Genomic DNA, 26,078 nt, shown 5'->3' with positions numbered 1-26,078 from the left:
TTTTAAATTGTTTTGAAACATTTTCTCTGAATATGAAATTAATAGATATTTATTACAAATAACTTGGTTACGGCTTTAATTCTTATAAATATTTATTACAGATAATACTGTTAACATTTGATGCATTTCCTTCTGGTCTTTTCTCTCTGTAATTATTTTTTATTTAGCATCATTTAACTGACTATTTTTCAAAATTCCTGTTTTAAATTTCTATACAATATTTCATCTTATGGTTGTAACATTTTACTTCTTTGATTACAATGGTGAAGCTGCATTTTACTGATTATGGTATTAATATACGTGAATTGAAACCAAATTACAGCAATACAAAAATGTACAATAAAGTAAAACTTATCTTCTCATTTTAGTGGAAGTGCTTTCAAACTTTTGTTTGTATGCAGACACATACATGTGGATAAAGACATATTTTTTAAAAATGAGTTTATAATACACACTTATTTTTAGCTTACATTTGCCACTTACTATCTCATAGGCATCATTCCTATCTACCAGATCTATATCAGTATTTAATGGCTGCATGGTGTTCCATTGTGTGGTTGTACTACAATTTATTTAGCAATCACCTACCAATGGCTTTGGATTATTCAGTTTTCACTAGCTTAAGTGTTAGTGTAATAAATATCCTATACATAATCTTTGTAGACTTAGTGATTATTTAAGATAACATTTTTAGCAGTGTATCGCTGAGTCCTAATTATGCTCTCTCCCACCCAAATTGCTCCTTTCCCCAAATTCGTCCTAATTACATTCCCACCTAGATAAATGAGAATGCCCGATTTCTACTTCTTCATCAATGAGGATGGTTTAATTGTTGCTAATAATAGGTAGTGTAATAATATCTCATTATTTTCATTTGTATCCTGTTAATTTATAATGAGATTGAACATCTGTTCAAATGCTTCTTGGTGATTTATACTTCTCCTTGGAAAACTGCATTTCATTTCCTTTAACCATTTTCTATTGGGATAGTAATCTTTTTCTTATTGATTTATAAGAGCTCTCACCAGTCCGTAATCTATATGACAATTCTATTGATGGGTAGTTGTTTTCTTCATTTTAGCATTAATATAGTAATGAATAGTTTTGTAAGTAGATATTTGTATGTATCACACATTATCTCCTTTGAACAGGTTAAATTAAAACAGAATAGATTAAGGTAAAATAGAATTGATTAAGAGACTCTAACACATATTGCTAAAATGCTTTCCATAAAAGCCACACCAATTTACACTTCCACTATCAGATTAGGAGATAGCCTACCTCATAGCAACCCATTTTATATCCAATCAGAGTAATAAAACAGGATGCAGAGAGATAAAGACATAAAAGAGCATGACATACAAGTCACAGAGCGAGGAGACAGTCAATCCTGCTATAGTATTTCTGGAAGCCAGGACAGAAGAGGAGGATCTGAAAACTTTGGTAGAACAGAAATGGAGAGGCATGCAATCTTTATCTCCTTTAAAGTTTTCCGCAAAACTAGCTCCTTCATGACTCTTTGAAAATGAGTGACTGCTGCTAATTTAAGATTAAAAACCTGATTAATACATTTAACTTCTTACCTTCTCATATTCCACCAAGTCCAATTATTGATACTGATTGTGCAAATATCTGCTTCTCTTAGAAATGCTAAATCCCAGTGAAACCAAGGAAACAAGAGCACATTCCCAAATGCTGGGCCATTTCCTGGTGATGATCTGAAAACAGTGACTCCTGAGTCTAGGCCTGGGTGACAAGAAGTAGTCATAGCCCTGGGTTTTGTCAATCAAAGTAGTACAGAAGGGTGTTTCAGACAACAGCTTAAGCCATTGAAAACATGCAAATTTTACTCATTCAGTAATTAAACAAACAAAAAAACCTTGCAACACCAAACTCAAATCAATGCTATTTCAATAAACAAAAACTAAGTGGAAAAAATTTTAAAAATTAAATATAAACAAAAACTAAGTGGGTTCTTGGTTCTAAGGGCTTTTCCCGATGAACTGCAATCACATAGCTGGTCATAAATTGCAGCATGAGAAGGAATGGCAGTGGCATCAAGAATACAGACAGCACAGTAATGTCTAGTACAGAGAGCTGATAAGAAATGTCTAACTAATGGTTCTGAAGTACTTTCAAGGTTTAAAAATCCTGTAATAACATTAAAGAGAATCATCATCATCCAGTTAAGGCAATTAACAGCCTGTTTTCCTTCTTTCAAGCACAGGTGATCACACAAAAACAGTCCTAACAAACCGCAGCCAGTTATACACATATTTTTAGTTATATATTTTTTATATAGAAGCTCTGTTATATGTAAATTAAAAATTCAGTTATATGTTTTTCCATATATGATTCAACTGATTTTGGTTGTTCTTCCCAACTGCTACTAGTTATGGATCAAATCATAATCACCATTTTCTAATCAACAGCACCAAGCTTGCCATGTGATTGAGATTCTGCTATACAACATGAAAGTTCCTGCAAATGGTATTATATTTGTCATTTGTTTTAGTAAACATTTCAGACTCTGATTATTAATTGTACTGCTCTGTTGTGTCTCTTTCCATTTGATTCTTACTCTTATGAAATCTTACTCCCTCCTGAGATTTTTGACAATTTGATGACTTCTAAATCATTCTATTAACTCAAGCCTCATTTCTAGGCTACAGACACCTGCTTCTAAATGCTAATTGGCCGTTTCCACCTGAAGTCCCACAGATAGCCCAGCCTCACCTACCCAAAGCCCAGCTTGCAAGACTCCTCCACTCCCATCAAAACCTGTTTCGTCTTTTTCCTCTTTAACATCACCAGCCTGAGTCACTGAAGCTCTAAAGGTCAACTGGCCTCTCCTTCTCTTTTCTCTCCTCCCTCCTTTCCCTTCCACATCCATTTCTGCTGATCCAGCTTTTAGAATCTCCGTTGTATCTGTCACACCTCTCCATAGCTATGACACTGGACTGAGTCCTTCCCGGTTCCTGGTATGACCACCGCTTTAGTTCAGCAACTGCAATCCCCAGACTCTCTTCTACTCACACGGGGACAGGACTGCCAACAGGCTGTATCCAAAATGATAATATATAATCACATGACTGTCCTTCTTAAAGCTCTTACTGACTTCCCATAGCCAATGGTACGAAGTTGTTTTGGGACGAATGTATATTTGTCAAAGTGGGAGAATAGAACATATTTAAGTTAGTGTTTGCTTGACTCATAATTTTAAAATAGTTAACTTATGACATGTGGACCTCTATTTGCACTCTCTCCTCATGCTCAAAAATTGGTAAGGTGGACCTGACTCTGAGGTGTCCAGTTACTCTGGTTTTCCCCTTAGTATTTTTTTAAAATAACATATTTATTGAGATATAGTACTATACAATAAAATTATTTTTCTTTAAAGAGCACAATTGCATTTTTAGTATATTCATAGAGATGTGCGACCATCACCAATATCTAATTCCAGAACATTTTATTATCCTCCAAAGAAACACTATGCCAATTACCAGTCTCCAATGTCCCTTTTTCCTAGCCCCTAACAACCACTAATCTACTTTCTGTCTCTATAGATTTGCTTATTTTGAACATTTCATATAAAAGGAATCATATAGCACATGGCCTTTTGTGTCTGTTTTCTTCCATTTAGCATAATGTTTTCAAGGTTCATCCATGTTGTAGCATGCATCAGTATTTAATTCCTTTATATGGCTTGATAATATTCCATTGTATATATATACCACATTTTGTTTATTTATCAGTTAACAGACATTTGGGTCCTTTCTACTTTTTGGTAATTATGCATAACGCTGCTAAGAACATTTGTGTACAAAAAATTTGCTCCTGTAGAGCTACTTTCCTTCGTCCTTTTATTGTAATACACATTACATCTTTATATATTATAAGCTCATCAACATAGCTTTATGCTTATAGCTTGCAACTGTCTTTTAAATCATGCGGGAGGAAAAAAAGGAGTTATAAAAATAATATGTGTAAACTGTCTTTTATGTTTTACCAGTGCACTTTATCTTTTTGAGTGTGGATTCAAGTTACTGTCTAGTTCTCTTTTATTTCAGGCTGAAGGACTCCCTTTAGTAATTTACGGAAGGAAAGTCCTGCTAGTGATAAATTCTCTCAGTTTTCAATCTGGTAATGTCTTAATTTCTCCTTATTTTTGAAGAATAATTTTTCTGGGTATAGAATTCTCAGTTGACAGTATTTTTCTTTCAGTACTTTGAATATATCATCCCACTTCTTTCTGGCCTCCATAGTTTCTTATGAGAAATTGGCTATTAATATAACTGAGACTCCCTTATACATAACAAGGCACTTTCTCTTGCTGCTTTCAAGATTCTCTCTGTTTTTTGACAATTTGACTATAATATGTCTCAGAGTGAACCTCTGAGTTTACCCTACTTGGAATTCACTGAGATTCTTGGATATATAAATTCCCATATCTCATCAGATAGGGAAAGTTTTCAGTCATTATTTCTTCAGATATTCTTTCTGTCCCTTTCTGTCTCTCCTTTCCTTCTCAGACACCCGTTATGTGTATGTTGGTACATCTGATGGTGTCCCACAGGTCTCTGAGGTTCTGCTAATTTTTCTTCCTGTTTTCAGATTGAATAATCTCATTTGACCTATCTTCAAATTTTCTGATTCTTTCTTCTGTCTACTTAAACCTGCTGTTGAACCCAGTAGTGAAACTTTTATTTTAGTTATTGTACGTATCAGCTCCAAAATTTCTATTTGGTATCTTTTTATAATTTTTATCTCTTTATTGATATTCTCTGTTTGGTGAGGTATTGTTCTCATATATCTTTTTGTTCCTTTAGAAATGATTTCCTTTAGTTCTTTGAACATATGTATGGTCACTGATTTAAAGTCTTTGTCTAGTAAGTCCCATATCTGGGCTTCCTCAGAGATAATTTCTATTGACTGTCTTTTCCCCCCTGTGAATAGAACATACTTTCCAGACTCTTTGCATGTCTTATAGGTTTTTTTGAAAAGTGGACATTTAAAATAATATAACTCAGCAACTCTGGAAATCATCTCTCTCCCGCAACCACGGTTTGTTGTTGTTGCTGTTTGTTGTTGCTGTAATTGTTCTTGCTATATGTTAGTGACTTTTCTAACCTTATTCTGTAGAGTCTGTATTCTTTGTCACGTGTTGTTAGCTTAGTGGCCAGCTAATGGCTGGGCAGACTTTTTTTTTTTATATAATGCCCTCAACCAATAAGTTCCAGCCTTTGCTGAGGGGATTTCTGTGTATAGTGGGACACACCTTCAATTTGCCTGCTGTTTACAATTCTTCCTTAACTTTCACTCCCTGCTTGTGCAGAGACTCAAGGTCAGCCATTGGTGAGAGATGGAAGATTTCTCAGGTCTTTCCTGAGAATGTGCACGCCTCTGCACATGTACATGACTTTTATATTTCCAGGAATATGTGAGCATTTCAAAGACCCAATGGACACATCATTCCCCAGCTTTTTATTTAGAAATTTTTGATTATCATCCTGTTTGCCCCAACTCTTATTGCTGCCTCAGGCAGCTGCAATGTTAAAACAGTTGCTGTGACTGTTTTTGACGAGTGTCCCAGGAGAAAAGTTCTATGCACTGAGTGAGTGCTGAATCAGGTCAAATAAAGACAAGAGCTGCAAATGGGAGTTCCCAAGCAGCTACCAGACAGGTCAAATCATGACAATTCTCTGGGAATAAGGCTCTCTGTAGAGCTCCAAACAGGTCTTTTCCTCTCCAGCGGCCACTAGGGTACTGTTATCACAACTACTGTGATGGCAAAACGGTTAGTTTTTAAGGTTTCCTCAGAGCTGCAAAAGGGTGAATAGGAACAGAGCAAGCTAAATGACACAAAGCACACTGTTCTTACTGAGATTCAGGGTTTTTTTGTTTTGGTTAGTTTTTTTTCCTGAATAAATGATCCTCAGATCATCATAAGCCTATGTTTAATTTCCGAACTTTGAAAAATGTTGATTTTGATGATTTTTGTCACTGTTCTCCCTGCTTTTATGGAAGAGTAGATGTTCAGAGGTCTTTACTCCACCATTCCAGAAGTATTCCTATTTCCCCTTAGCATTTTTATAGGCACTAGGGTCAGGCCTTCAAGTGGTTTATCTCATCATAGACATTGTTGTCAAGTAATCTTTGTTAGATATCCCACCCCTTGGCAGAATGACTTTCTTCAGCAGTTTCTCTGAGTCCTTTAATATTTTGAATGTAAAAATAATTTTCAACTTATTGTCTGTTATGAAATGACAAGCACAATTATTACCAAACATCACGGGTTTAATAAAGATGATGTGAGTAGAACTTCAACCAAACAGAAGACAAAGACTTGAAATTTTTTTTATCACATATACCATGAGGCTGGAAGTTTTTCCAGTTAGAAATATTCTACCCTCTAGGATTTTTGTCTTAAGAGCGATTTTTGATACCTTAATCACTGTATATGTAGTTCTCTCCTACCCCTTTTATATTCACATCTATAGACCCACAGATTCATTGCTGATATTCAGCAATGATAACCAAGGACCCATACTGATATCTCAGTCCTGATGACTGGAGTTACCTTGCTAAGGCACAAAGTAGATAATGCAATAGATTAACCAGCCACTAGGATGGAAACAAAACAGGGGAGGCTGAGGTGAAGAGACAACAACCAGAAAGATAAATTATATGCAGGGTTATAACTAGAGGTAAAGGGTACAAACTTAAGTTTCAGAAGTCATGGGATAAAATCTGACTCTACCTCTCTGTGACTTGGGAAGTCACTTTTCCATTCAAAGCCTCTGTTTCCTCTCTGTAAATGGAAATAATGCCTACTTCATTGGGACTTTTTGCAGATTAAATGAGCTAATGCATATATAGGACTTAGTGTAGGATATGGCTCATAATAAGTCCTCAGTAAATGGCATATTAGTCATTTATTAATATTAATAAATTTTATATTATATATAAATATATATATATTATATATATATAAAATATATATATATTTTATAATATTAATCCCAGCCCTGAGCAGACTAACTGCAGCTATTATACATGAATATGTTCCAACTTTGAAAAAACAAGATATGTTTCAAAAGTGAGACTATCCCTTATGGGTAGTCTTCCATCTCCCACCAAAGACATTTCCCAGGCTGACTCAATTTCATGCATCTCCCTCAGGTGTGCCACCTGCTACCCTCCTATACAAATCACAGACTTCTGGGGGACATGTCATTCATTCATTCATGCATGCATTCTTATGATCAACATTTACTGGGCATGTTACACATATCAGGCATTAATTTAGCATGGGTGCAGGGTGATGGATGGGCAGACAGGGTCCCAACCCTCATGGAGGTTACATTCCAACAGGGGACAGAGGCAGGTTCTGGTGACTCCATTCCAGCATTAAAGACTAAAAATCCTAAGGTGGCATTTCCCTGATCCTCTCATAGCTCAAGTTCTACAGTGATTCAGATTTCACCTAGAAGACTGCCCTCCACTCAGTGGGATTTGAAAATCAGAGTGAAGATAATGAGGTAGATGCTATATTTCTGCTGTTCCTGCCAGAGGTTTGGGGTATTCTGCAATCTCTTTAGCAAAGATCCCAGTATCCTATCCCTAGCTTCATGTGTTCCAAGAAACAGAAATGCTCATTTTGGTGGAGGAGACGACTGCAGAGGTAGTGTGGTCCTGGAGCTAACAATGCTGGCGTCAACTTCCTGAATCCTAGCTTTGTATAGTGACAGAGGTGCAGTGGTCAATTCTGTTGTGCTGTTCTGAGTGTTGTCTCAGGAACTCTGTCTGCTCCCTGACTCGTACAAGATTTCATATGCCACCCAAAACCAATATGAAATCCCTTTCTGCACAAGCAGAAATGGATTGTTACTGAATCCAGACCAATACAGGAAAACAAATAAGGGGAAGATAAGTAAATAAACAACACAAGCATTGATGGTCATAAGTGCTATAAAGGAAGAGTGATGTAAGATGAGGGACAATTTTTCAGATGGAGTGGTCAAAAGGTCTCCTTGACGAAGTGAACCAAAGCAGAGCCCTCATGGAAAGAAGGAGCTAAGAAAAGATGTAGAAAGTTCCAGGTCCAGCAAACAGCAGTAGTACTGGCCCAAATGTGGAAAAGAATTTAATGCATCCAATCCTCAGAAAGAACAGTAGCATGATTGGAGATTTGGGACAAATGGCACAAGGCGAGACTAGAAAATTTAGCAGGGATGACAGCTTCTCAAAGTGTGGTCCATGGCCTGGCACCGGTCTGCAAACGGCTAAGGATCCATGATAAGTACCAAACTTAAGCGTAAATGTTTAGAAATGTTGTGGCAATTTGGTATTACCCCAACATTCAAGCAATGTTTTTTTATCACATTTAATAAACCTATCAGTCCAAACCAGACTGGAAATTAAAAAAAAAAAAAAATCCGATCTGTGAGATAGTTTCACAAGCATTGTTTCCCATGTGTAGCCTTTCACACTGTTTCTGTAAAGCTCCAGATACTAAATGTTTCAGGCTTTGCAGAACCATAGGGTCTCTGTGGCAACTACTCAGCTCTGTTGTGAAAGCACAAAAGCAGCTGTGGACCATCTGTCAGCAAAGAGGTATGGCTGCATTCCAATAAAACTTTATTTATAAAAAATTGTGGTGATCAGATTTAGCCTGCGATGCCTCATTTGTCAACCCTGTTCTAGGCCACAGGAAGGAGACTGGGCTTGACTCTAAAGGCAACAAAACCCACTTAATTGAGGGCTTCCTTCATTCTTGCCCCATTCTTATCACTGCCTATGTGTGTGTAAAGTCTTCACCTCATTGACTCTAAATCAGAAAGAACCTTGAAGCTCCTCTCTAATTCAGTGCTCTCCTCACAGCCACCTGACAGATGAAGTCTCTGCCTACAGGACTTGTGTTTACAGGCAGGGTCCATTTGACTCTTACCTGCATCCCCGAGGAATGATGATGACACCACTGACCTTGCAGTAGGCTGGTGAGCAACTGACAGCCCTAAGAGGCTACAGTCTTCCATTCTCCAGGACCTGGTCCATCACAAGTAGGTTTCCATTGTCATCTGAGTCCTGAGGTCACCTCCAGGGCCCACTTTTCTGAGGTATACCACGCCATTTTTCTTCTGTAAAAAGTTACATATCTGTCCACAGGGACCCCTGTGAACACTGTCCATGGCCAGCTCACTTGGTGTGTCTGAAATGGTTGTATTGGACACGCAGCCACCGCATGTGTAGGCTCGTTTGCCTCTGGGCTCAGACACTGCCACGGGCAGGAAGGCCTTCTGTATTCACATGTCTCCATTCATAGAGCACCTACTTCATAAACCCACCTTAACACCAATACAGTAGAACGCCTTATCCTCTCTGCACACGGGACACAGACCACTGTGTGTGTGAGGACACAGAACCCCACAGCAGGTCTCTCACACGGAGGGCATAGCTGAGGCAGCTCTTTCTGAAATCTCTTTTATTTAAGATTTCTTTCGTTGACTCACGACAAACTTAACAGGTAAAACTTTGCTCTTGCAAGTCTCCTTAAAATATCCCTTCTGGACCTACCACCGTTTACCTTGGCAGTAGGTAGCCCAAAGAGTTTTGGAAAGTCTCAGCTTGGCAAAGCCTCAGAGCTACCGGCACATTAAAAATTAATAAAGAGCACTGAACCGAGTTCAGGACACTGCAACGCGATCCTTCACCGTGAAATGTGCAAGATTCTTTGTTGGCAATGAACAAATCTGAAGCCAAAAAGGGCCGACCGTGACAAGCTAAGATCAGAAACAGTCAGCAACTTTGTGTGTCTTTCATCGACACACAAATGATGGGTAGGAATCAATACCCCTGCTCAGCCATGCTCTTCCTGAACATTCAGGAATTGAAGATGGGCCTCGGAGTCCAACCCACAGAGCTGGGTATTTACCGAGCTTGCAGAACCACAGAGACAGGGCAACTGCAGCTGCCTCCTTCCACTATAAGACAAGAGTGATTCACAACAAATTCCCAAGTTAGCAGCTTCTCCAAGAGAGTCAAGATAAAGCAAGGCATTTCCAAACATTTGGGATTTGCTTGAGTAAAACAGAATGCTTGTGTCTGACTGAATATTAACCCAGGAGGAAGAAAACACTTTTTGCATGCATAGGTGAGGGGCTGGCGGCAGAATGGACCTGACAGCATTGATGATAAAACTAAAAACGAAACAAGCATGTACAGCACACCTGTTGGTTCAAAGGAGGAATCTACTGTATTTGTAATCAACCTCAGGACACTTGGACGCAGGCAGCAAACACAGAGACAGAGCAGCAGAGGCAAACCTTGAAAACTGTATCCTTCTGAATTCTGGAAAAACACTGGCAGACTCCACGTGCATGCTGGGTGATGCCCTGTGTCTATTTACACATTGCAATGCCCTCGAGCCCTCCAGAAAAATCACAGGCAAACCCTACACTCTGCAAATCAGAGGTCTGAAGCAGAGCACTTACTTAGCATATTGGAAGCTCTCTCTCGCCTCCACACCGACAGAAACATTAGAGAAAAAACAAAAAAAGACAGAGAAAAGAAAATTCTGTCCTTACCGAAAAGGCATAGCAGACAGGGACGGTGAACGTTTTCACTTTAGCCCACTCAGTGCTTTCTGTTTCATTCGGTCAATGTTCTAAGGCTACTGAGGAGAGTTCCTGGGGTTTTCCAATCTTCCTTCAAGAGTTTTAATCACTGGCTTCCCCAGCCCGGGTTTAACAAACACCGCTGTGTTCTGTGTATGCAGCACCACGTTGGGCAACCAGCCAACACAGAGTTTCAAGAGGCAAGGGGAGAAAACTGACACCCTAACAAACATACTTCCCTCTTTTGTGTCTTTTAAGGTGGTGTTCAAAGTGTCATCTTTGCTGCTGACAGGAGCTAAAGATAGCCTCTTTAAGGGACTTTCTCCACTGCCCCGCTATCCCTGGCTGGGCTGCCCGAGCTGGGTTCCCCAAAGTTTGTTTTCTGTCTCTCTGCCCTGAAGTTCTCTGCACAATCGCCCGGCTTGCCTCTACACCAGCTGCACTTTAAATGTATTTTAATTGGCTGGAATGTCGAAAGAATCCATTTGGCAGTCGTTTACATGTGAAGCACGCCCAGGGCAGCTGAAAGAGGCCCCAGAAGCAGCCGATTACTTCATCAAAAGCTGCAGTTTGAATACCATTGACTCCTACAGAACTACAGTGAACTCAATTCGATAGGCAAGAAGAAGTAATTAATAATTTGCTGAGAAAAAATTCTTCATTCATCTAAAAGCCAGAAATGCAAAGGAGAAAAAAAAAAATCCCTGCAGACACAACCATTCCTATGAAAGGCTTGATTGATAGCCCCCGTTCTACTCTTCACAAACATTGACTTTGTATAGCATTACAGGAGGGCGCATGATGCATAATTTGGTTTGCCTGAGAAGTTAATTTAAGTAATTTTCCTTTTCAATGATCCCCTGAGATACATCGTTCTGTTACCTCTTTACACATTAGCCATATGCTGCAGTAAATATTGCCAATACTTGTGGCATTTCCTCGTTTCTTTTATTTTTTTCTTGGTTGGTTGCAATAATTAGTTTTTGGCCTCCACTAAAGCCAGTCACAAATAAGTTTGCTCTGAGTCAAAGTGGATAATCATCACCACCCAGAATCTATAAGCCAAAGTGAAGGATAAGGCACTCTGAAAAAAAAACAAAAGACTGTCAGCTTCAACAGATTCTAACATCAAGGGGGTAGGGGGAATACATGGATATATATGCATATATGCCTCAAAAATACCAAATAAACGGAATCATTTTCAAGTAGTTCTTTACCAATATTTTGCTCAGAAGCCTTTTCAATACCCTATGTGGATTGCGTTGACAGATTTAGAATCCCTGAGAAGTATATTTTGAAGAATCATCTCAAGTAATCCTGATGTTCATCCCTCATTAAGAACCCCTGGTTTAGAGTCAGAATATGTAGGAAGATCTTGGCACCCTGAGGGTGCCTCTCCATGGAAAATGTGAGCCAGAAAACATTGTCAAATTTGTTCTGCTGGCTTTTCCTCACTTCAGTAAAATTGTCTGTGGTTCCCAACAAGGCAGTACAAGAGAAAGAATGGTGTACGTAAGTTGCTTGGGTGCATTTGTCCAACAGCTCAGAGATGAAAACCAGCACCCTACGTGAACAGGCTTCTTTCCAGGAACAGAAGACTGGAAGACAGGATGAGTGTTGACTCCATAGACATCCAGCCTGTACAACGGCACGGACCCCAGTGCTTAAAAGAGACCTGTGCTTGGATTAATCCTGTGCTGGCATCATCTTGAATTCCTTCACTTTTGAACCAGGAACATTGTATTTTCATTTTGCCTTGGGCTCCACAAATTATGTACCTGCTCCTGAGAAAGACAGCATAAATCTGATTCAACACACAGTCGAAGTTGAAAAGTGCTGGGAATATTATATTGAGGGTATAGGTGACAACCCACGTTTGTCTTGCCCAGTGTTCTAACTTAGATTTTGAAGCAGCTGCGAGGATTGAGGAGGGTGACCTAGAAAGAAGAATCTCTCCAGTAAACACAGGGCAGTGAGAGTGGCCTGGGAGGTTCTAACTAGTTCGCCCTGAACTGATGGTTCACAGTTTGTTGTGTGATCACACTTCACTGTACTGGTTCAGAGAGATTTTATTTGTTTCCCATATAGTCAGCCCCTCCACTGTGTCATTCTATGGGCAGAAAACTCCATGTGTAGCCCTCATCTATTTTTTTATTATTTTTTTTTGTCTCAGTTGGGTCTTCATTGCTGCATGCGGGCTTTCTCTAGTTGCGGTGAGCGGGGGCTACTCTTTGTTGTGGTGTGTGGGCTTCTCATTGCGGTGGCTTCTTTTGTTGCAGAGCACAGGCGCTAGAGTGCACGGGATTCAGTAGATGTGGTGCGTGGGCTCAGTAGTTGTGGCTCGTGGGCTTTAGAGTGCAGGCTCAGTAGTTGTGGCGCATGGGCTTAGTTGCTCCGCAGCGTGTTGGATCCTCCTGGACCAGGGCTCAAACCCGTGTCTCCTGCCTTGCCAGGCGGATTCTTAACCGCTAAGCCACCAGGGAAGTCCTCCATCATGTATTTTGAAATTCTCCTGGAGCCTTTATTCATAGTTTGACAAAGTCAAATTCAGTGCCAAAGCCTCAAAGTCACAGCTGACCCACTGCCATGAGGCCAAATAGCTCACAAGTTACTAGAGATGTGAAATGAGTACCCATGGGTCACTTTCTGCTCTCAAAGGTCTATTTTCCAAGACCAGCCTTTACACCTGGATTTTGGCCTGCTCTAGCCTTAGCAAAAACCACACAAAAAGAATTTTTTTTCTAGAAAAGAATTTGGTTTCAGATGTCAAATACTTAATATTGCTGGTATCTTACATCTTGTTAGCTGTACTGCTAATGTGCTCTGACACTGGCACTTAACAAATAAAACAGATTAGTGTTGGAGAAACAGAATAGAATTTAGAGAGCAACTGGTCCAAACTATTATTTTTTTAAAAAAGGATTACTGAGACAAGAAACAATTCATGACTTCCCAGAAAGTCCATAAAACAATGTGTCTAAATCATACACTTCCTTTTGCTATGCCTGTTCCTATGTTGGACCGCCCAAGTGGTTCCCCATTCTGACTTTCCCACTGACTCCTAGATATTTTCCTGGATCTAGTCTGCTTTTCCTGGATCTAGTCTGCCTCCAGATTGATTTCAAGTGCTCACATTCTAACTCCTTGCCTTCCTCTTATGAACCACTTTCATGCACTGACTGTGCTGCGTCTATAAAGAAATCTGATCTCACACAAGACACATGGCATAGTCATCATAGAACAGGGTCACCTAGGAATTTTTAGATCTCGTGACATAAATTCCTCTCTGCCATTTATAGAGCTTTAGTATGTATCCTGATAATCTTACTACTAGAGGCAGGTTTGAGAAGCTCAGTGTCCGAAGAATAGCAAAGCAAATCTGTTTGAACTCCTTTCCAGAGTTGGTCAGCTCCTGCTGCCCTTCTTTATCCACACTCTGAGGTATAGTCTTCAAGGTTAGAGATTCCTTAGACTATAGCTGATCTTTATGGAGCCATGTAAAGGCCTATGATGGGACATGGACACAAAGCAAGTAACTATGTTTTGGGAATGCGGAACAATTATTAGAATGATCTGGCAGGTTGTGGAGGTCATAGAAAAGTCAAGGGTCAGAGCCAGGAAGGCAAAGTGAAAGGTTCTCTGCAGGAAGAGGAAGGTCTTGGTGCTACAGAGAAACAAACCAAATGTGTGATGCATCACTTTGCAGGCGCTGGCCCTGAATGGGCCTCAATTTCCTCATGTGTCCATGGGTAGCATGACACAGCTATACTAGCTACACCCGCCACCCAGATTAATGTTAGAATGTCCACGCTCTTCCCATTCCTCAATTATAGAGGCACTGGAGCCACTGAAGCTTGGAAAGTACTCAGGGCCCACAAGACAAACCTAGGTCAGATAGGCAGTAGGTCAGAGTCCAAGAACACAGACGGAGCACTTAGGTCCACATTTCTGGCAAACCAGAAAACTCACACAAGGCAGATGGCCAAATGGTTGAAAACACAATCAAAGCTCAGGTCCCTTGGTTCATCAGGAAATAAAGGGGCAAATCAAGGCAAACAGCAAGTGGATTAAGATACTGCTGTTTAAAAGTTGCTCAAAAGGGGCTTCCACATACAAAGCAGGAAGTTGGTCTGAAACATGGCCAGCCTATGGCTTGGGGATGTAACTCACTGGGAGTGAAAACCCAGGAGGAAAGGGCAGAACAAAACATTCAGTCTGTTAAATTCAATCACATCATCATGGATGGAGTCCAGGCTGAGTATGGGGTTCTCCTCAGGATCACAAGGCTGGGGGGAAACAGTCCTGTCATGGGGTGGCACTAGGGATGCTATAACGACATACCACAGACTGGGGGGCTTAAATAATAGAAATTTATCTTCGCACAGTTCTGCAAGCTAAAAGTCCAAGATCAAGCTGTCGGCAGCATTGGTTTCTTCTGAGACGCCCCCTCTCCTTGGCTTGCAGATGGCTGTCTTCTCCCTGTGCCTTCCCATGGTGTTTTCTCTCTAGGTATCTGTGTTCTAATCTCCTCTTCTTATAAGGACACAAGTCATACTGGATTAGGGCTCACTCTAATTGCCTCATTTTAACTTAATCACCTCTTTAAAAACTCTATACCTAACTGCAGTCACCATCTGAGGTAGAAGGGATTAAGACTTCAATATATACATTTGGGGGGCACAATTCAGCCCATAACAGGTGTTTTTCAAACTATCTCAGGACTAGCCATTGTTTGTTTCTCCTACGATGCAACCCACTCCGCTAAGTGTTTTGGAGGCCATTTCTTATTTACTCACAAACCACCTTACTGTCACCTCTTAGCAGATGGGAAAATTCAAGTTGGAGAGATTAAGAAATTTGTCGCAGGACACCAAGAAGAGACAATATGATTCTAGAGCCTTAACCTGACACAAAGCTGTCTTTCCAGAAACCAGGCTTCTTGATATAGTCAATGAACATGATTCCAAAACACCTGGTGCCCAGAATCTGTATCTCATACTCCATGAGCTCCTGTAGCTTGGCTATCGTACGTCCAATTTATCAAGCATTTTTTTGAGCATCTACTGAACAGACCGAACTTCATTGTTTGCTGGCAACTTCGCTGAAGAGATAAGAGTAGTCTTAGGGGTGAGGTAAATTGATCATTAAGTTTGGGAGAAAGACCAGACCTAGAGACCGGGGCGAATGACACTCTGCTGGGGAGGGCCCCGTGGCTGGGAAGGGAGGCTGAAAGCTGCTGGGCCAGGCTTAGGTTGGTGTACAGGCTTCAGGAGCCATATCTCAGGCCCTGAAAGTGACGATTACCCCACAAGCTATCACTTAAAAGCACACAAGAAGCCCCAGGCAAACTGAAAATTGTATGTGAGGAAGAAAGAGAAGGGAGGGAGGAAAAAAAAGAAGGAAGGGAGGGGAAAAGGAGGACAGGAAGGAGAAAAACAAGGTAGGAAACATTCGACCAGCACCTGCTAGGTGGCAGGTATTATGCTAAACACAACTTCCATTGCCTCACAAAATGCTATCAGATAAATAGTTATTTACCTTCATTTTACAGATTCATGAACTGAAGCTCAAATGTGTTAAAACTTTTGCTCACATTGTCACCGCCCCAAATCAGCAAAGCCAAGATGTAAACCCAGCTTTCCTTATGCTCTCCTGAAACCACCCTGCCTGCCAAGTGTGAACAAAACAATAAGAAGCAAGCAGGAAGCTCAAGCTGGTGGAGGCAGGGCCTCTAATGAGGCCTCCTTATCCCAAGTCCAGTGCGTAAGGGCATCAAAGCTCCTGGGTGTGAAGCCACGACATTGATTGGAGTAGCTAGGCTGCTTGTGAGGTGAAGTCAGAAAGGTCAGAAGGGCCGTCTGCTGATGGGCAGGGCTAGCACGGGGCCAGCTCTCTGATAACAAAATAGATGGGGTTTATTGATGGGATTCCCTTATTTTATGCAAATGATTCCGCTCCGGGTATTTATTCCTGTGTTGAATGGGGGTTTGCCTTGGGAAAATAGATCGGCTCCCACCACTAGGGAAAATAAATCTTGCTGGCCATTCAGACACCAGACTCCAGATTCAGAGCTGGATGAGACAACCTTTGAGCTGTTGGGCACCGGGGAATTCAGATGTTGTTTATCCAGTGAAGAGATAACGATTTATAGCGGGGAGGGAGAGACAGTGAGGGAGGAGAGAGAAATACGCTGAATTGTATTTGTCTTCACAGACTGCACCATTAAAGCACTAATATTGAAAGAACTGTCGGAAGAGGAAGGGTGAACCAACAATCCACCAGTATTTTGGTAAGCCACAGACGCTGGACCACGTGTGACGGTGGGTACTGCAAACAAATATATAATGTCAATTTCCATTCTAGCTTGCCCATTGAAGAATTCATCAGAGTAGTGAGCGGGAAGCAAAAATCATTGCTAGGGGGTCTAGAAAGGCATTTTGGGGGGTAATTTTTTTCACATGTAGGGTCACAATGAGATATTGTATCTTTCAGGGTTTCATTGACTGATTATATGAGAAGGCAATTCAATAGCATGTTTGAGAGCCAATCGACCCATAGTGCTTTCTATGTCACAGGTCTCATTCCAAGTATTGGGTTGCCCAAAAAGTTCGTTTGGGATTTTCCATACCGCCTTATGGAAAAAAGCCGCACGAACTTTTTGGCCAACCCAATATGTACTATACTCCCGTAGTATAGTTCTGCACAGGGAGATGCCATTGTTGTTCCCACGTCACAGGTGGAAGAACTGAGACACAGTTGTCTTCACTTGAAATGATGGAAGTGGGGAAGCTGTGATTCAAACAAGGCAATCTCATTCCTAAACCACTGCCCATCCTGCCCCTCCTGGTGGCCTTTAGGGGTAGAGCAGTTACACACAGAGCCCGGCTTCATCTGGCCTCACTTTATTGCCCTGCCTGGTCTTCTCCTACTTTCTTCAACAGTCAGGGGTGTCTTTTTCCGCATCCCCCCACGTAGGTCTATACAGATGCCCGGTTTTATAGTTTTAAATTTTGCTTTTGTTTTTATTTTGCCCAGAAAGACGTTTTCCTATAGCATGCTGTGCAAACTGACATTTTTCTGCCAAGGCTCAGTACCTTCAAAAACAAACTGGTGTTTGCTGTCTTGGAATTATCAATTTTCTCGTGGGTATTTGTTGCCTAAGGAATTTACCTTGGCTATTCACTATCATGTTAATCCTCCCCAGAGACCAGGGCTTAGGTGAAGGAAAAGGATAGACCTGGAGGTGGCCACACATGGAGGAGGAGAAGAGAAGGGAAAGATTCTGGACCTCAGCTTCTCTCAAGCCTTGTTTACAGGTTGACCAGATGCCCAAACCCATCTCTGCATTACATACTTCTTTCTTATAAAAAGAAATTCCTTCTATTCAGGCAGAGGCAACAGGTCCCCCTGGAAAGATGGTAGTCCTCACAGTTAGACTCACCTAAGGTCAACCTCTGCTCTGCCACTGACTACCTGTGTGTCCTTGGGTAGGTGACTTAACCTCTCTGAGTCTCAGAGTCTTCATCTCAAAGGAGGGATGACAATATGACTTTGTAAGGACTACATAGACCATAAAATGTGAAAATGTCCGGTTTATCAGTGGACCCTAATTCATGGTAATTCCTCTTCTCTTCCATTGTCGTACCTGGGCTAAAGCTACTAACATGAAGACAACCGTGGCATTCTTACAAACCTCAAGTACTCTGGACTTAAAGATATTATAATCATGCATTGAGGCCCCTAACGACATTAGCTGCATAAGCAAAATCAGTTGCTAAGAAAGGCCTTGTAATGGTAAATACCTGTAATGGTAAATAACATCATGGAATTGTTCTATAGGACTTCCAAACTGAGTGTTACTGAATTCCAATCACATTTGGAAGAAACCAGACAACACATGGGCTCACAAACCAGTTTGCTCACTAGACTTAACCAGTGTGATAAGCCTTTAAAATGGCTTAATGATAAGGGCACCTATAATTACTTAATAGCCTTAAGAATCATTTCAAGGAGAAATTATATCCTATGTTTTAAAAAGCAGCAAAAAACAATGACTGTTATAAGTATGGTTGTGCTTGAAAAAGTTAATCTCTCAAAGTCACTGTATTTAAAGAGCATTTTTCTTATCCTCCCCATTGCCATTCTTAAATATCTTCCCTCCATTCTACTTTTGTCCTTTTTTCATTAAATTATAGGAAAGGCATTTAAGGAAAGAAGACAGGGGAATGTCATCACAAAAAGTTTTAATACAAGCTCAGTAAAGCTAGAGCTAATTTTTTACTATACAAATATGCAAAGTTTAGGAAATGGCAGTTTCATATCCAGCAAAGACATCTAGAAGAGATCAATAATGTAATTATTTATTACTTATTCATGTGTTTTAACTCAAAAAATTAGCTTAACCATGTAAGAAAAGAAGGTAAAATTTATAATAGCAATCAAGTAGAGAGATCTGGCAAGATGTGTGCAAAATCGTGATATATGGGAACACAAAAACTTTCAAAGACGAAATCCATAAATGAACAAAAGAGAAGCCATTTACTTCAAAGCTTAAGATCAAAATAGTGCAATAGTAATTAGAGGATATTCTTCTAGGGTTGAGTTCCTTCATTCTTCGCCTTTAGAAGAACACTGACCAAATACACATTCTGATTTTCTTTTTTTTTTTTTTGCAGTACGCGGGCCTCTCACTGTTGTGGCCTCTCTCACTGCGGAGCACAGGATCCGGACGCGCAGGCTCAGCGGCCATGGCTCACGGGCCCAGCCACTCTGCGGCATGTGGGATCTTCCCAGACCGGGGCACGAACCCGTGTCCCCTGCATCAGCAGGCAGACTCTCAACCGCTGCGCCACCAGGGAAGCCCCACATTCTGATTTTATATTGATAGACACCTTGGTAATGAACAATGGGGAGATAAAAAATATAAAGCTTTTGTCCCAAACATTGTAAAGTTCCTGGTTCAGTTAACCTGTGTAAAAATTATATTCATTTAGGGGGAAAAAAAAGCAAGATTGAAATATTAAAGTACCTGTGCTCTGAAGTGTCAGATGAAGCAGTGGGGTTCATTCAGACCTACAACCACAATTTCATACTTCCTTTCAACTTATAGATTGGTCCGCAGGCTACAGTTTGTTTCCTTGTTTTGGTTCCTCACCCCAATCTGCCCACCATCTCACTTGTCCTCCGACCTGCTCTGCACATTCTTCCTGCAACACTTTGAGCATGTCCTCTACACACCACACACACACACACACCATCCCCTTCCACATCTACCTGTGTCACAGGGATATTATTCTTCTCGGCTGAATCTCCCGAAACACAAGGTAACTGCTATCTCCCCAAAGAAGTCTCCATTCGCAATCACTTCAGCCCATAGTGAAATAGGGATTGCTTTCTCTTTGTCTATGATAAGTGGCAAATAGTAGCAAAACATGCCTGATGCTGGGATTTTCTCATGAATACATTTCATCTGTTTATTTATAATTGGTTGTAAACTCTTTGAGCTAAGCAGTGTTGCCATGTACTTCTTTGAATCCTTGACTACCGTGACATGTGGAGAGAAAGCAATCAATAGCACTCTGCAGAGCAGAGGTTGGTGCCCTTTCTAGTGTTAGCAGTCAGCTTAAAATCTCTTCCAACAGAAAGAAACAGAAAGTTCTATTATTAAGATTATTTGCTTGGGTTAGCCCACTGAGACTAACCCGAAGATGCAACTCTCGTGGACAATCAAAGACCCATGAGAGGGTTGATTCCTTCATGGCATAGAGGTGGTACCCTGAAGTCAGTATGCTGGGTCCCACTGCTTGCTAACTGTGGTGCAGGGCAAATTTCTTAGCCTTGCTGTGTCTTGGTTTCCCCATTTGTAAAACGGACATTGTAACAGTTATAACAGCCAGCAGTTATAGTGTGCTCCTTAAGCCTTTTGCAAATAACAATTCATTCATTTAATTCTCATAACAATGCTATGAAGTAGGTTCTTCTATTATTATGTACACTTTACAGATTAGGAAACTGAGGTACAGAGAGGATACGTTTCCTGGCCACAGTCACAGACACAGAAAGTGCCAAAGCGAGAATTTTAATCTAGATAGTAAAACTGCAGAGTCCATGTTCTTAGCCACTGTGCTGAACTGCCTCCTTTCTATCATTAAAAAGTAATATATGCTATCAGTATGAATTTAAAAAGAACAAGTAATATATGAAAGTTACTGGAGACTATAAAGGGAAGATAAAATTAGGCTTTAAAAAAAATGTGACTACCTTATATATTCAAATATCTCATGTAGAAGTGTTGCTTTCTTTGTCAAAGCAAGAATTAGGTCTATTGGAAGAATGAAATAAGATGGTCATGGTACGTAGTTAGCACAGTGCCTGAAAACTAGTGTGAGCTCATAAGTTTGGAGCCATTATTGCCATTATCATGATGATGATGGTGGTCGCTGTCTAGGGGCTCAGGAACTATTGATGTCATTGCTGCCTCTTCTTCTCCCTGTTACTGCTCTGCCTTACTCTGCCCAAATCTGCAGTTGAAATCAAGGACAGAATGGATGGGTTAATGCTTATTCCTTAGGGAGAAGAGGAAAGGAGCAGACAGGCACATTTCATGGCTTTATGCACACCTCAGTTCTACCCAGGAAGGTCTAGGATTAAATGTACCCTGCACACTGCAGCCAAACTGGATTATTTTTTCTCCTAGATGTCTTATATGTTCCCCGTTCCAAATCTTTGCTCAGTCTGTGCTCTCCACCACAAATGCTTTCTCTCCCAAATCCACTGGTGTCTGCCAGTTCTTCTAGGCACCTTGCAAATTTTTGCACATACCCAAAGCTCTCCTTCCTCCTGCTAAGAGAATCAATGCATTCATCCATTTATTCATTTTGCATACATTCATCAACATCTATTCTACTGGGTGGCAGGCACTTTGAAAGGCAATAGAGATGATAAAACCCAGGGAAGCCTTAGCTTCTGCCTTCAAGGGGACAGGAAAATCAATGATTAAATGCCATGTCATCATTGCTATGAATGTAAGTTGAACAATATTGCTCCTTCCTTCCTTTGAACTATATTCCCTTCTTTGCATTCTTTTTGGGACTCAGAACATTCTGTCCACTCTTACAATTATGTATGCTCCTCTCTTACATCCTGATTAGTATATAAGCTGACTGAGGCCAAGGAACATGGTTTTGCTCCCTGGATCATCAGAGCAACCTCAAGTTCAGAATCTCCCTAAATACCTAAGAAACACTTTTTGCGTTACACCCTTGATCCTGCCATGCTGTACGTTAGAACGATACTCCATGTATAAAAACAACTCTGAGGGGTTAGCCATTAGGAAAAATCAAAAAAAGTTTTCTTCATCATCTTCCAGGTCTCTTTAACAAGCAACACCCAAGCACCCCTCAGTCACACTCAGACACAGAGTGAGTGAGAAGCAGGGAGATTTCGAGCTTCAGTTTCTTGAAAGCCATTGCTGCAGCAACATACAATCCATAAATGACTTATAGTTCTTTATTACTGGGCCTTACAGCCCTGAGCAATTGTATCTGCCAAAGAGAGAATATTCACTTCAGAATTTTGGATGTAAATATTCAGTCCCTTGTGCTTAGCGTGTCATTGCTAATGGTATATAAAGAATGATCCAAGAGAAATATAAATAATCACTTGGCTCTACCATGAAAATAGCAGTGCTGACTAGAACCAGACAAAAATGAAACAGGGCAAACTTCAAACTCAAGCCAGGAGGTCATCAGCTGTGTCCACCTCAGAAAGGAATTCTTACCGTCAGAATACAGAATGTTTTTTTTTTTTTTAAAGAAAGGCACTAGCCCACTTCTGCAACTCCACTTCAGCCAACAAGACAGGTAAAACTCAAATTACCAATGGGTTGTATTTTTAAAGGTCATTTTAAAGTTGAATGTTGAGGACCGAATTTCCAACATCTTTGAAAGTGTTCCAATGGGACAGTGGGATTCCAGTTCCAGTTTTAAAACACAGGGATGGGAGGACAATCTGAAAGGATTGATTTGGCTGCTCAACGTGGATAAGCAGGTGCCCTCTTCTGTGGCAGGCTGCAAAAACGGCCACAAAGACCTCCCATCCCTATACACACACCTCTCTGCAATGTGACTTAGCAGGTCCTTTTAAGGGGGAGTGGGGGAATCAATAGCTCCCCTCTTGAATCCAATGGTAGAGAATACATACTTATCTCTTGGATTCAGGTGTAGTCATCATGACTTGCTTTGGCCAATGGTACAACAGTAAATGGGATACAAGCAAAGAGCTGCAAAGTGCTTGTGCATTGAGACGTGCTCTCTCTTGCTCTTGGGAACATTGCATGGCCATTTCTCACCCAAATGATATAAAGCCAACAACCAGATAGGCGAGAGAGTTGGTCGTAGCCTATTCAGCCACAGTTAAGCCACCAGCAGACAGCAGAAATCAGCTGACCAGAAGAAATGGCCAGCCAACCCACAGAACCATGAGAAATAAGAAAAGTTATTAAGATATTGGATTTTGGTGACATCTTATGTAGCAAAAGCTAATTGGTACACCTTCATCCTATGCTATCTACTCCATGTAAATCTCTCTCCAAGTTCTCCATTTTGGGGACAGAAACCACCTTCCCAGAACTTGTGTAAATTAAACTCAGAACTCACAGTACAGGAACCTTTCCCTCTTTTGCACTCCTGGGGTGATGGTTGCAGGTGGAAAGTAGGGAGCTGTGACTTGGCAATTATCAGAAAAGACCATCCCCGCTCTGTCTTGAACAACACCTGTGATAGCATAGATGGGGGACTAGGGACTCCAGGATGGAAAATGGAAGCAGAAGACAATGTAATAAATACTCCCTGATGGTGCAAGGAATTCCAAAGTGGAAGACTTGCATATCAGGGTCTGCCTTTCCCAAGCCAAATGTTTCCAATACATCCTAGCATCCACCAAAATCCCTCCATATTTATGAAGGAGACTTCAGGTCCTGTAATAGGTGGCCCAAATAGTTTCCATGCACTGAGAGAGAGCTGGCATTGGTGTTGAATGAGCCCGCCACTGGACCTACCGCTTAACTAACCCCTAGCTATTTTCCTCACTCCTGACCATTTTGCTTTGACATCTGTCTCCCTAATTGTATACATTTTCTAGCACCAAATGGAGGCATTTGGCCTGGGATTGCCAAATACCCAATACAAATGCTGTTCCACCCCATTTCCACTAAGGACCGCTATATGAGCAAGTCTGTTCCTGCTAGATCCAGTCTCAGAAGCCCTCCTCACACACTGCTCCAAGAATCCACTTACCAATCAATCAGAATTGACACATAAGCTGACCTCTTCTTGTCAGCCCTGTCCTGACTCCATCCTGAGTCATGTCGAATGCTGTTTTGTCCGCAGTCATCTTGAACACTGTATCTATCAATCCTGTTTTTATACATTTTCCCATACCTCGTACATCATCATGATAGGGAATTTTAACCTCCTTTCTTGACTCCTTCTTTGCCCCAACTTTTGTTTTCTTTATTCTATCTCATCTACTTTTAATTTAGGTGACCTTATTTAATTACATATATTTTCAAAGATTACCATACCTCTGTATTGGAACAAAGTGATATGTAAATATGTATTTATGTAATTGTCTTTTTTTTTACTTGAAAGTAAAGATTTCATTTGCCTATTGTTAATTTCATCCTGTGGTTTTCCCTATATTTCTGTTACAACATCTTTTTGGATTCTGATTCTTTTTAGCCAACATGACTTAGCCTCTCCCCCCACCCCCACCAATGTCATGTCATCTGAAAATATGGTATATTATGCCTTCCATGTCTTAATCCAGATCCATGATAAAAATTGTCAAAGGAGAGAGAAAACCTTGGCAGACTACTGAAGATCTTCATCCAAACAACCTCAAATCATTCATCAGCTATGAATCTACCTAACATTACAGGCTCCAGCCCACATCTCCATACTGATATCACAAGAATCCATCAAATGCCTGAAGAAATGAGGAAGGGGAACATTCCATTCGGGGAGAATAAAATGAGAAAAAGAGCAGAGAAATATATGATTTATTTCAGAAGTGGAGAATATTTTCTTGCATTAAGAAATTAAGGACTTCCCTGGTGATGCAGTGGTTAAGAATCCGCCTGCCAATGCAAGGGACACGGGTTCAAGCCCTGGTCCGGGAAGATCCCACATGCCGCGGAGCAACTAAGCCCAAGCGCCACAACTACTGAGCCTGCACTCTAGAGCCCGCGAGCCACAACTACTGAGCCTGCTCACCACAACTACTGAAGCCCGCACACCTAGAGCCTGTGCTCCGCAACAAGAGAAGCCACCACAATGAGAATCCCACACACCACAACTAGAGAAAGCCCGCGTGTGGCAATGAAGACCCCAGCCAAAATTAAATAAATAAATAAATTTATTTTAAAAAAAAGAAATTAATGAGTCTATGTAAAAAACAATTCCGATTTCTTTGAACAGGTCCACATTTGGAAGTGTGTTGAAAGTTGTATCTTTTCCCCTCTTTAGGAAAAGTAATTATTCTCTCATGTATGTTTCCATAGAACTTGATTCATCAGCTTTCTTTAGTCCTGGTAGTCGTTAGTGTGGTTCACCAGATATTTCTCCTTTTCTTCCTTCTGGACGCATGATATGGTCTCACTCTCCTGCCCTCTTGAGGTTTGGCATGTCCACGTGACTTGCTTTGTCCAAAGAAATGTGAGTGAAAGTGTTAGGTCACTTTGGGTCGAAGCCTTTAAAAGCTGATTTACCTCTGCCATGGTGCCTGAGAAGCACAGGTTGAGATGAAGTCTCCATCAGCCTGGGTCCCTTGGTAACACCATGAGCAGAGCTCCTCTACTGAACTACACCGACCTTGCATATAAATGAGAAGCTTTGTTGTTTATTACTGCAACAGAGCCTATCCCAAGCAAACCAATATATAGAGCTTGCTTGTGTGTATGAGAGTGTGTGTCTGTATGGGGGTAGGAGAAATGAAGATGTTTCAGGTATTGGGGATGTAGCAGGGAATAAAATAGATAAAATTCCCTGATCTTATGGTGCCTACACTGTATTACAGGAAGCAAATAACCCTCTGAATCTTCATTTCATGTGATTCAGAAATTTCATTATCAGTTGGTTATAGTGGGAAGTATCTGAGAAAGCCAAATGTTGGACAACTTTCTCTTCCCCTTAGTCATACAGGGATGAGTAAAAGGAACTGTCTTACCTTCTTTTTTTTTTTCATATTCTTTTCCATTATGGTTTATTACAGGATATTGAATATAGTTTCCTGTTCTATACAGTTGGACCTTGTTGTTTATCCATCCTATATATAACAGCTTGCATTTACTAATCCCAAACTCCCAATCCATCCCTTCCCCACCCCCCTCCCTTGGTGACCACAAGTCTGTTCTCTATATCTCTGAGTCTGTTTCAGTTTTGTAAATAAGTTCACTTGTGTCAT

At 40.8% G+C, this 26,078-nt stretch overlaps 1 protein-coding gene across 4 annotated transcripts in view; it reads right to left on the bottom strand.

Annotated features, from left to right (window-relative positions):
* NCKAP5 (NCK associated protein 5) overlaps positions 1-11,061 on the bottom strand; it is a 1,056,356-nt gene extending 1,045,295 nt beyond the window's left edge. For all 4 annotated transcript variants that reach the window (XM_067742126.1, XM_067742129.1, XM_067742130.1 and 1 more), the window contains exon 1: positions 10,587-11,061. The gene's annotated coding sequence lies outside the window, so the exon portion shown is untranslated. The remainder of the gene's footprint in view (positions 1-10,586) is intronic.
* Between the last annotated feature and the right edge of the window lie 15,017 nt (positions 11,062-26,078).

This window comes from Pseudorca crassidens, chromosome 6 (genome assembly GCF_039906515.1).
Source record: "Pseudorca crassidens isolate mPseCra1 chromosome 6, mPseCra1.hap1, whole genome shotgun sequence".
Lineage (NCBI taxonomy): Eukaryota > Metazoa > Chordata > Mammalia > Artiodactyla > Delphinidae > Pseudorca > Pseudorca crassidens.
Note: the sequence above shows the minus strand (reverse complement) of the source record. Positions and strands in the feature narration are given on the sequence as shown.